Raw genomic sequence first — 12753 nt, 5'->3', positions numbered from 1 at the left:
GTTACTCTGTATGTTTCTGTGAGGGTGTTTTTGGATAAGATTTATATGTAAATTGGTGGACTTGAGTAAAAGGCCCTCTACAGGGTGGATGAGATTTGCCAATCAGGTGAGGGCCTGAAGAGAACAAAGACTAATCTTCTCTCCTCACTCCAGTTCCCAGCCTGAGCAAGACTCCAGACCTTAACAGCAACACTGGCTTTTCCCTGGGTCTCTAGCCTGTTAGCCCACCCTGCAGATTTAAAACTTGCTCGTCTCCACAATCCTATGAGTGAGTTCCTTATAATCTCTTCCTCCCCCACCCCTCTCTCTCTCTAGACAAACACTCTTTTTCTGGAGAATCTTAACGAACACGTTTCTTTTCTGCCAAATTGTGACAGGGAACAGGAAAGATGTTCTTCATTATTTTACTACTTTTGGAACAAATTCTAAGATGTTAGATTTACTTTTGTTGGCAGGAGGGAGATGAGGATGATCGGAGAATGAGGTCCCCTCCCAAACTCCAGACCTTCCCAATTATTCTGGAGAATGAAAGTAGAAATACCAGAGAAAAACAGGCAGTGATCTGGGCCTGTGGAATTTCTGGTCTGGCTACAGTTCTAGGAGTGCACAGGTTTTGCAAGAAATCTTATCCTTGTACTTTCTGAGTCATATTTGTTGAAAAGTCTTAGACACATGGCGCACCTAGACTTTGGGCTACGGTTCATTTTCCTATTTCTATTCTGTCGTTGTCAAGCCTGGCTTTCTGGCGACCATGGTTTCTTTCTTTCTTTTTTAAGATTTTGTTTACTTATTTGACAGAGATCACAAGGAGGCAGAGAGAAAGAGGAAGGGAAGCAGGCTCCCCGCTGAGCAGAGAGCCAGATGCGGGGCTGGATCCCAGGATCCCAGGATCCCAGGATCCCATGACCTGAGCCGAAGACAGAGGCTTTAACCCACTGAGCCACCCAGGCGTCCCAACGGTCCACTGTTTCTCCTTCCTAATTGGATAAAAGTAAAATGAACCCGATCAGTGACATGTTGTTGTACCCAATCGTGCTATCTTCCTGGAATAATAATTTCTCCTCTTACCCTCATCCTCTTTTGACTTGAAGTGGGCTGCCTTCAAGTCAGAGTGTGTGCCTTGGTGTCACCACTCAGGAGTTGTCACGTGGTCTCTCACAGCCTCACTTTTCTCATTTGTAAAATGGGCACAACACCCACTCTACAAGGCTGTTGGGCGGATTAAGTGAAATCACTCAAGTGAAGCACTTCGCACAGTTCTGAACACATAAAAGGCCTCAAAAATGTTATTTTAAACTTCCTAATTTTTTTTTCAGACCCAGCGCAAATGTGACGGACTATTTATAGCAGGCAATCCACTGGGCCTGCTAGAAACAGATGCCGGTTCAGATTAGAGACAGGATGGCGGGAGATGTTTTGCAAAGATACACAAGAGTGTAAACAGGCACTAAGCACGCAGGGTTTCTTTTCTTTCCCAACCAGAATGTATAAAGGGACCTTTCACAGTGAACTGGAAAAATAGCTCTGTATTTGTAGGGATGAGAATCAGGGCTCCCAGAACATGCTTTACCTTGGGTAAAGGGTTCAGTGGCAGTAGTGCGCCACCACTCGGTATAGGTACAGAACCCCTATATAGTGGTGGTTTCAGAGAAGGTTGTGGTAGGCAGAATAATGGCCCTCCAGAGGTGTCCATGCCCCGGTCACTGGAAACTCCAGATACACTACCCTACATGGTAAAAAAGGGCTTTGCCAATGAGATGAAGATTACAGACCTGAAAATAGATTGTCCTAGATTACCAGGTGAGCCCAGAGTAATTACATTGGCTGTTCAAAGTGGAAAGAGGAGGGGCTGCAGAAATGTGGGTCAGGTGTAGGAAGAGGAAACAGAAAAGACACAGAAGCAGGGAAAAGATGTGACCTGTGTTTGCTGGCTTTGCCAAGGGAGGAAGGGGACGGTGAGCCTAGTGATGCAGGCAGCCAACATGCTGGGAACGCCCCAGCCCACAGCCAGGAGGAAACAGGGACCCTGGATGCCGCCCTGCGGAAACCTTCATCTCAACCCTGTGAGACCTGGGCAGGAAGCCAGCTGAGCTTCTGGGATTCCTTCTGCAGAAACTGTGAGATAATAAGTGGGTGTTGCCTAAAGCTGTGGCAACTCCCCATGGCAGTACCAGCCGATGAGTACGGAGGACTTCCTGGAGGCTCTTCATTTACCGGCTACCCAGAATGTATATAGACGCTTCAGCTCCCGCACACACACACACTTGGTGCTCTTGGTTGTAACAAACAGCAATCAGAAATCAAAGTAGCCTATGCCCACCCACCAGAAAAATAGTGGGTTGGGGCCTCTTTGATTAAAAGGTAGCAGTATGGGGCACCTGGGTGGCTCAGTTGGTTAAGCGGCTGCCCACAGCTCAGGTCATGATCCCCGGGTCCTGGTATCTAGCCCCGCATTGGGTTCTCTGCTCAGTGGGGTACCTTCTTCTCCCTCTCTTTCTGCCCCTCCCCCACATTTGTCTTTTCTCTCTCTCTGTGTTATAAATAAATATATATATATATATATATATATATATATATATAATTTTTTTTTAAAGTAGCCGTATAAATGTGGGCTCACAGTACTTCACTGACAACGACTCCTTGACCCAGTACAGTCGGAAAAGTCCTCTCAAATCTTTTAGGCATGACTTGATTGTGCAGCCATCCGGTCATTTAGCAAATACATACTGAGAGCTGACAAGCAATAATTAGTTCCAATAATTCACTCATCCTAACTAATAACTAGGAGTGACTATGATCATTCTGACCCAAAGTGAAGTGCTTTTGTGTTTTCTTCCCTGCGGTATTGTACAACAATGGCCTCTCTACCTTTTCTGCTTTCCGTGTGACCTCTGCTCCTAAACATTTCTCCTAACAGCTAATAATAGGCTTCTTGGTGAGAGAAATACATTGATATTCTCAGAACTTTATAATCATTATTTTAAACATCTTTTTTTTAAAATTTCTCTCCTCTTTTTATTATTGCAACCTTACCCTTTAATTCTTGCTTGGACGGTTTAATATAAAATTACAGAGAAGTGTTACAGACAAGGCAGCCTTTTTCCTGGTTTACTAACATTATAGGCCAAAGCGTGAAACTTAAACCTCTTGTGTTCATATTCCAGCTGTTCTGTTTGGGCAACAGATTTTTTTTTTTTAAATTGTGCATTCCTGGAAGAAACAGGAAGCCACAGTTGCCTGTCTGTCATGGAATGCATGCTTTGCTGTTTTAAACCCTAAAAACTTCGTCTCTTCTGGACAATGTTGTGTTATCCTGACCTCATTCAATCAGGGTTGTTTGGGAAAAGCAAATCATTTGAAAAGACAGTGCCAGTTCTTTAGTTGTCAGTGTTAGTTTTGTAATATCAGCTCTAAATATTTGATAATTTTGTTAATAAAACACTTCAATATCCCCGACTTTTTCATTCTCACTACATTTATTAGCCCCAGAGAGCTTGAACAAGTTGTCATACTTCTCTTAGAGGTTAAACGTGTGGAAGTAAACAAAGGCCAATTAAAGGAGGGAAGCAAAGTCTACTTATTCAGGGGCTGCTACAGCAAAGGAGTCAGCCTCCATCACTTGTATTTGGCAGAGATTCAAAGGCAGGGAGAGAGGGGGAGAGCTTTACGGTAGCAAAAGGGATGGGAGCATGTGTGCTTTGCTTGGAGGCTGTTGGCAAAGGGAAGTTGGAAGCAAGCTAATGAGAAGCAAGGCATCCTGTGTGATTGGTTAGGGTGCGTAGTTGGCTTTCTCTGGTTGGTCCTAAGCTGGAAAAGGGGACAAAAATGAGAGAAGCTGTCAATTATTAATTAGATCCTGGTCCTTTGAGGTTAAGTAGTACAAAAGTTGTGCAACTTCCTAGATTGGTGGCAGTTTGGCTTCCTGTTTTATGTATGACGGGTTTGGGGTGGGGTTTTTTGGTTTTTTGGTTTTTTCCCTTAGACATAACAAGGCCTAATCCCTTTTATTAAGGACATTTTGGAGCATTCATACGTAAGAAAATGGCTTTCATTTTTATACCTCCTAACTTATGACAAATTTCAACACATCATTCTATCATCTCTTTAATTAAACCTTTTTTGTGTCATGCGTTTTAGGCATATCATTCAGGTTTTTAAGGAGAACATAAGAAAATGTTCTGGGTGAGATCCTCCAGTATATCGAGGCATAAAAAATATCCTCAGACTCTCTGGATCCCTGTAGACCTAGCCCATACGGCTAGTGTCTGATGATTAAATTTTCCCACATATATGTATTTCAGAATGACTGGATCAGTAGACCCAAGCAAGCCTACAAAGAGAACAGATTTTTAACAGTAAACAAGTCTATTTTCTAAAGTATTCGTGTGATTTGATTACTATCTCTTTCCAGCAGCTGGTAAATTCTGAGAACAGAAGTGACCTTCTTGTTGCTCATACTTTCGTCTTAGATTTGTCCCTCAAATATTTCTTGAATTAACAATTCAGCTTCTCATATTAATCCTTGCCCGTGCTTGCTTCGGCAGCACATATACTAAAATCGGAACGATATTAATCCTTGCCCTTAGGTAGCTTAGCCTGATCAATGAGCAAAGGATCTGGGAATAAATTAAAGTTTTGGCTGAAGAAATAGGCTTCAGGACCCTAACCCAGATAGACTGATTACTGGGTAAATGCTAAAGTGTCTATAACTACTTCTAAGTACAAGTTATCCTCCATATTCTTAGCTTAAAAGAAATAACAGAACCCATACAGGGTTTGAACAAGGGGTCAGAGTTCTGTTTTTACATATGGACCAGCAATTGTCTATTTTTATGTTGATTTTCAAATGTATCTCTGGGCTTTTGAGAATATGCTCCTGGTTCTGCAGGAAACACAAGTCCAAAACACACTTCCAAAGAATTTTCCTTTGTTAACATTTTGGACATGGGTCTAAGGAATGATATGAAGCTTGAGATAATAAAAGCAAGTTGTACATAAACTTAAATTCTAATGGAAAAATCACCTCCGATTCAAAGAGGTCCTTTATAAAAGAGAGATTTGAGGGGTGCCTGGGTGGCTCAGCCAGTTAAGTGTCTGCCTTCGGTTCAGGACGCTGGGATCAAGTCCGACATCAGACTCCTTGCTCAGCGGGGAGCCTGCTTCACCCTCTGCCTGACGCTCCCCCTGCAAATAAATAAATACATACTGTCAGATAAATAAATAATCTTTTTTAAAAAGAGAGAGAGAGAGACTTGGAGTTTATAATTTCCATGTAATTTTCTTTGAGACATTTAGGTGGGTTTCTGAGGAAGCACATGACAATTTCTTTTAAAGACCTTGAGCATGAATGGGCACTGAGGATCCTCTGAGATGGACATTGCACATGTATACTTGCAATTTTTAGCCCTTACAAAGATCACTTTCATCAAAGTAGTAGGAGATCAAGTATTGCAATGGAAATAGGTTTACCATCAAACCAAGGCTATTTCTACTCTTACATATGACATTATAATTCTACATTTGTTTCACTGTATGTTAACTGTTTCTTAGTCATCAGATGTTGGGGTCAGCAGATCAAGCACAGACCACAATTTCCATGACTATCAAGGGCTTATTATCTTAACCCAGGCAAGAACTTGGGAAAAGATGAAAAATGATCATGTACAGAAAGCGTTTGAGGTCCTCTGATGAAAGATAAACTACAAGCCATTATTTCCTACTTAGTCCTTCCAGCCCCTTTGCTTTGATGAAAACCCAGATTATGTTCTCCTTTTGATGAAAGGTGCTATGAAGGGTGAGCCAGGCAGCTGATGACAGGAAGGTGGGGTCTCCAAATGGACACCAAGGAATATTCTAATGAACTCAACTGACTAGACCCTTAACACTTTGAAACTTGGTCCATTTCTTCCTGATTTAACAATGGAATATCTATTTTAGGATAGCAGATAGCTTGCCCTGAAAAATACCTTCCTGTGAAGTCTTCCTTATTCATTATTTTCCAGAAAGCCAATTCTTTCACCTGTTACTTTAGTGGATCATTCTGTACCATTTTCTTCCTTAAGAAGTTTTCAGAGGCACTCCATGGGAGGACAGATTCTCTCGGTATTGGATCCTCTGGATGTTGGCGTTTCACTGCTAATTTTCCTCTCTAAAGTGATAAAGAGCACTTCAAAATTCTTTCATAAAGGCAAACCCCATTCAGGTTTTTTTCCATTTCAAATAATTTAAGGTGGAAAAACCTATTATGCACATACACAAAGAAACGTGTGATTTTACATTAGCGTTTCTTAATCCTTTTGAGTTTCTGGGTGGCATGCCTCAGTGATCTGTGGAGTTACACTAGAACAATTATGCCACAACAAAAGAAAATTTTTATTAAGCCTTTAGAGTCCCTTTGACTTTCCCTCCTCTCTCCCCACCCAAGGAAATCTTGACTCATAATAAGAATTAAGTTTTAAAAAAAACCCACTAGTACTAGTAATTTATATTAATGTGATTTCTTCCGGAGAACCCCAAAGACCATGTACTGTAAATGACTACACAGGGTATCTAGATGAACATGGGGTATGTCAGTCAGCCTCCTGAAAGCTGTGTAGGGCAATAGCTCCCATTCTGTCTGGAAGAAAGCACAATAGAAGGTTCTCAGCCAGACAGAATGTGCCGGTGGCAATTCACAGAGTACAAATGTTTCCCACAACACAGTGTCTCACCATGGGTCCATCACCTAAAACGAGGGCATTGGAAAGACTTCTGGAATAATTAAAGGCACATTTCTCAACAATGTGATGGATGATGATTCCGAGTCAAATATCTGATAAAAAGAACTGACAATTTTATAAAAACAATTCCAATGACATTATGCAGCCAAATGATCTGTTTCCATACTGACATTTTGACGACTTGTTTGTTTGCTTGTTTCTGGCTTTGTTCTAGTTCTTATTTGTTCTAACTTGTATTTCATTTAATTATTTACACGATTATGCTTCTCATTCAACTTTTTTTTTTTTTATGAAGGAAAAAGTATTTTTTAGGTGATATATTATGGGATGTATCTGTATCTGGAGTTCATGGTGAATTTCACCAAAGCCATCTCTTGGTGGAGGAAATTAATTATTTACAACCACCCAATAAAATGAACTCATACTAGTAAAGTATTTCACAACATGCCTCAAAATGGAAGAAAGGGCTCCTAAATGTCCATAGCATATAGCCGAGAACATGTGCCAACAGTGTAACATGGGAACACAAGAAATTCCTGCCTTCTGGGTCCTTCTGATCACATAGGGAACAGTTTATACTAATGCTGTGCATGCACACTCACGCTTAAAATATAAATTTGGCAAGAAGAACAATGCAAAAATTTCTTGGGAAGAAATTGTCTTAAAAAGCAATCATACCATTAAAATGGTATAATTACTATGATTTAGCTATAGGTTACTCAAAAAAATTCTTCAAGACATCAGAAGCTTAAAATGAGAAAGCCAGCCCAAATTCAACTGAACTGAGGCTTTACACCACTTTACTCAAAAACTTTTCTTCATTCATGCATTTATTCATCCACTCATTTATTTATTCAATAAATATTTATCAATGGCATATCAAGACACACTAGACCCTTTAGGTAACTCATACCTAATCTTCCCAACAAAGCTGAGGAGTTCTGTTATTATGTCCATTTTACAAATGAGGAACAAGCTTCAGAGATTAAGTTTCCCAAAACTACATACACAAGCAAGTGATAGTCTATTATTTAAAGTGAAGCTTGGCTTTCAAAATCTGAGATTTCCCCTCAATAACACTTTATTTCCTGATCAATAATACTTCGTTCTCTTCGAAAGCATTTTCCCAAACCATGTTCCCTGAGACAGGAATCCTATGAAACGTTAGCAATTGTTGTCAAAGTGGGCAGAGTGTTCCATAGTCAAACAAGTTTGTGATACGTTGGTAGATACTCTTATTCTCAATGGTATCTTATCCTCAATTATCTATTCTCCTCTTCCTTACAAGAGAAGCATGTACCTTGCCAATCTCTGTTTGGCGCACAGTGGTTTCTGGGAGAGAGACCTCCCTTGCCTCACAGCCTTTGAGCGGGGCATATGACATTCTTTGACCAGTGGAATGCGAGCATCCAAGCAGAAGCCCCAAGATGCCTTGAAAGTTTCTACTAGTCTCCTTGCTTTCATACCTGCTACAAGAATAGCGTGTTCTAGGCCATGTCTGTTCTTTCAGCACAAGTCCTGGGATGAGTAGACATGTGGATCAGAGCTGTCACAAGTTGCATCTACTCACACATCTGTAAAAAGAGACCTTTGCTGTGTTGTAAGCTGCTGAAATTGAGGGTTTGCTTATTATCACAGCAAAGCTAACCAATATAAAAATACTGCAAAGTATATCCCTTTCTCAGATATTTGCAAAGAATTTCACATGTTTTAGGTTCTGAGAAGTTTAGAAAACCAAGTGGATCCAACACATATACACTTATATCTGCTCCCTCCCTAATTGCTGTTAAAGTGTTAATTAAAGGGACTTAAAAAGAAACCACAAGAATAAAGAAAACAAGAAATACAAAGAAGTAAAGAGCAGACAGGTGAAGGCATCACAATTTTTAAAGTTGTAAGGCAGAATGTGCATTAGTTGGGGGGAAATCACACTATCACAGAACAACATGAAGTTTCAAAATTCAGGAAACAAAAAGAACTTCCTAAAAGCTTCCAGAGAGGTTGAAAAATAATAAAAGTTGGGTCTCATATAAAGAGGATTGGGTATGAAAAGAATGGGATGAGGTACTTCTATTTTTATTTAATTTTGTGGAAACATCTGATTTTGAAACATTGGGTGCTTTTGTTACTTGGTAACAAATAAAACTTCAATTTAAAAAAAAAATTTAAATATGGTTATCCAAGCATGCCCGCTCATTTGACTGCAGTCCCTCCTGTCCTTGTTCTTGAAGAACAAATGTTCTATTAATCTCCTTTTGAGAAAAACTTCTCTGAAGGAGGGGAAAACAACAAAGAAAAACTTGGCCAAGAACTAAACATGTAATCATGCTCCTGAGCCTCTTACATATGGGCCAATAGTGCCCAATGGGAAAGGAAATCACACAGAGTTCAAGTGCACTTTTCTTGATGCACTTACACAGGCCTTACCCTTACTACACAACCTTCCATTGCTTACAGTTGAGTCAGCAACCTTCTGTGGATTTCACTAGGGGCGTGGGGAGGCCTTTGTAAAATTTAATCTTGCTCTTGCATACCAACAACCAGTCTTTGATGACAGTATTCCAAACACCCACACCATCATCATTCATCAAGGAAATTACCACGTTACATTCCTTCACTCTGGAATTTCTGTTGTCTTTGGAGTTTTCCACGGCTTTGAGAAGAATCTGCATTCTAGAATTTCTGATGAGATACCACATTTCAGTAGGTGTTATAAAATTACTAGGGTGGTGGGGGGAAAAACTTGATATTCCAAGTATCTCTGACCAATGTTATTCTCTCTTTGATATATAATACTTTTTATGACTGTAGCCACACAGACCTTCTGGAAGCTCCCCTTGCACTGTTGCCTTGTATTGAACTTACTCTCAACTTTGATCTAAAGTGTTTATAACTTTTTTCACACATACCACTCTTAAGCCTGGTCTCAACAATTTTATATTTGGATTCAAGTTCCTGACCCTATGTTTATCCACCCTGAATATAGAAGGGTAGCCTAAAGGATACTTCTGAACCATATTCTGTCACTCAATGCATATTTCCCCCCTCACAGCTTCATACCACCCACAAATTTAATAAGCATCCTATTGCTTAAAATCATGGACCAGATGGGACCCAGAAAATCAGTCAGTGCTTTTAGAAACCATTGATTCATCAGTTTTGAATGTGCTCAGTTATAATCTTATCCAACCCAAATTTCCCCAGCATGTCCACTGTGTATTATGTCAAATGGCTTGTTGAATTCCAGAGCCATTATATCTATCGCTTTCTGCTCCAACAGTCTAGTAATTCTTTCAGAAAAAGAAAATATAGATAATCATATATGAATTTTAAATCAACACATTATAGATTGGTAATCACCATTCCTTCTTCTAAAGATTGCCTCACAAACCATTCTTTCTAAGACATTAATTTCAGAATTTTCCTTAAGATGGCTGTCAAAAGCAAAGCAAAATAAACTACTTTCTTCTTTTGAAGAATTGAAACCATATGTAGTCACATACTATTAGCGCTTCATCTTTTCTTCATAGGTTTTCAACACATTGGCAGTGTCTCATGTATCTTTTTAAAAGTAATTGCAGTGTTCTGAGACGTTATTGGCCCAGACCATACTAATTTTTGCTCATTTGAGGCTTCAACTTCTACTCTTTATTTCTTTCTAATGATTATTGTTTAACAGCTCACGGATCAAGTAAAAATAAGTTTTAAAAAGCATTATGAACTGCAAATGTAGAGAGGATAGTAAGGATAATAAATTCAGTGATAGTAAGGAACTATCTTTAAGCCCCCAAATACCAGTAATTACATTAATTTTAAACTGATAAAGCCTTCCAGTAAAAGACAGAATTTGCCATGTGGATTAAAGAAAAAATCCAATTATTTCTGCCTTACAATTTGACATTTAAAATATGAGGACATAGGAAGTTTGGTGATATAAGGATGATAAAAAGATATCCCACACAAACACAAAAAAGCAAGTGTATTAATGTAAAAGTAGTCTTTATGGGGAAATAATATCTGTATAAAAAAAAAGATAGTTTATGATGACCAATTCACCAGGAAGATATGACAATTCTAATGAAAGTTTAAAAAGGCACAAATAACTAATATCAGGAATTTTTTTTTTTTAAGATTTTATTTATTTATTTGTCAGAGAGAGAGCGCGAGCGAAAGCGAGCACAGGCAGACAGAGTGGAAGGCAGAGTCAGAGGGAGAAGCAGGCTCCCTGAGGAGCAAGGAGCCCGATGTGGGACTCGATCCCAGGACGCTGGGATCATGACCTGAGCCGAAGGCAGCTGCTTAACCAACTGAGCCACCCAGGCGTCCCAATATCAGGAATTTTTAAAAAGAGTATCTTTTCATGTTTTGAAAACCATCAAAATTTTTAAGCAGCTTATTATAAACAAACATATCTCAAAAGTTTGAAATTTAGATAAAGTGTAAAGTTCTTAGAATATACAACTTATTTACGTGCACACAAGATTTAATAGAAGATCTGGATACTCCTGTACCTAGTAAAGAAGTTGAATGGGAAATTTAAAACTTCTTACAAAAACACTGCAGGCACATTTACATGTGTCTTCATGTGTGAATTTTTTTCAAACAACATAGAGAAGAAAATCACCAATTTTAAGATTTTATTTATTTATTTGTCAGAGACAGAGGGAGAGAGAGCAAGAGAGCACAGGCAGACAGAGAGGCAGGCAGAGGCAGAGGGAGAAGCAGGCTCCCTGCTGAGCAAGGAGCCCGATGTGGGACTCGATCCCTAGACCCTGGGATTATGACCTGAGCTGAAGGCAGCCGCTTAACCAACTGAGCCACCCAGGCATCCCCCAAATCACCAATTTTATATGAAGTTTTCCAGAGTGAAGACAAAAGAAGAAATAACCCCAACTTATTTTATGAGTCTAGTATAAGTTTGATACCAAAAGTTGGAAAGAACTATAAAAGAAAGAAAAACTATAGGCTAGTTTTATTAACATTAATTAAATAATCCTAAATAAAATATTAGCAAAATGAAGGTAGCTATATATAAAAGAGGATCATATTCTGAATACATAAAATCTTTTAGAGAGCTATGAGAGGCAGGCAACCCGATAGAAAAATGAGCAAGAAAGTAGAACAGATCTTTCATAAAAGAAATATTTGGATGGCTAATAAATGTATGATACAAAACCTAAGTAGTGCTTAGGGAAATGAAAATTAAAGACATCATGTCTCTCAGACTGGTTGTAGTTAAAAGACTGACTCAAGACATGACCTGTTGAGTAACAGGAACCCCCATACTCTGCTGGTGAAAATGTAAGTTGGTCTAACTATAAAAATCTCTATGAATTAACTACTGAGTTTAATCACGCATAGCTTATGGCCCAGCATTTCTACCCAGTAGGTATGAATGTTCCCAACAGAAACAGATGCAAATAGGTACCCAAAGACATGTACAGAAATGTTTATAGTAACACATCTTGTAATTGAAAAATGGGGAAATAATCCAAATATCTATCAAAAACAGGTTGGATACCACATACGAGTAAAATCATATGGTATTTGTCAGTCTGACTTATTTCACTTAGCATAATCCCCTCTAGGTCCATCCATGTTGTCACAAATGGCACAATATCATCCTTTTCTATGGCTGAGTAATATTCTGTAATAGTCCAGTGTTCGATATTCCATGCCTAGTCTTCCTCATGCACTGGCATAACGTAGAGAGAAGTTGAGTCACTCTGCTATACACCTGAAACTAATGTAACATTGTGTGTCAACTACACTCAAATAAAAAACAAATTGTTAAAAAATAAAAAGTAAAAAAGGAAGTAAAGCAAAAAAAAAAAAAAAAAAACCAGACTGGATAAATAAATAGTGGCTTCTTCAAATAACAGAATACTATAGAGTAAATAGACCTCACGAATGTCACATTCAGCGACATGGAAGAATCTCATATACATACTGTTGAGTGAATAATGCCAGAGACAGGACATACATACTATAGGATTCCATTTTTACGAAGGTCAAAATCAAGCAAATTTGTAAT

At 39.0% G+C, this 12753-nt stretch overlaps 1 long non-coding RNA gene across 1 annotated transcript; it reads right to left on the bottom strand.

The window, feature by feature from the left end:
- Positions 1-3567: 3567 nt before the first annotated feature.
- On the bottom strand, positions 3568-6142 carry LOC309848604. The gene is made up of 3 exons (XR_014303162.1): positions 6020-6142; positions 5024-5184; positions 3568-3807 (listed from the first exon to the last, which is right to left on the bottom strand). It is a non-coding gene; the product is annotated as an uncharacterized lncRNA (long non-coding RNA).
- Between the last annotated feature and the right edge of the window lie 6611 nt (positions 6143-12753).

Source organism: Mustela nivalis (genome assembly GCF_964662115.1).
Source record: "Mustela nivalis genome assembly, chromosome: 15".
NCBI classification, from domain to species: Eukaryota; Metazoa; Chordata; class Mammalia; order Carnivora; family Mustelidae; genus Mustela; species Mustela nivalis.
The sequence above is the reverse complement of the archived record's forward strand: the minus strand, read 5'-3'. Positions and strand labels throughout refer to the sequence as shown.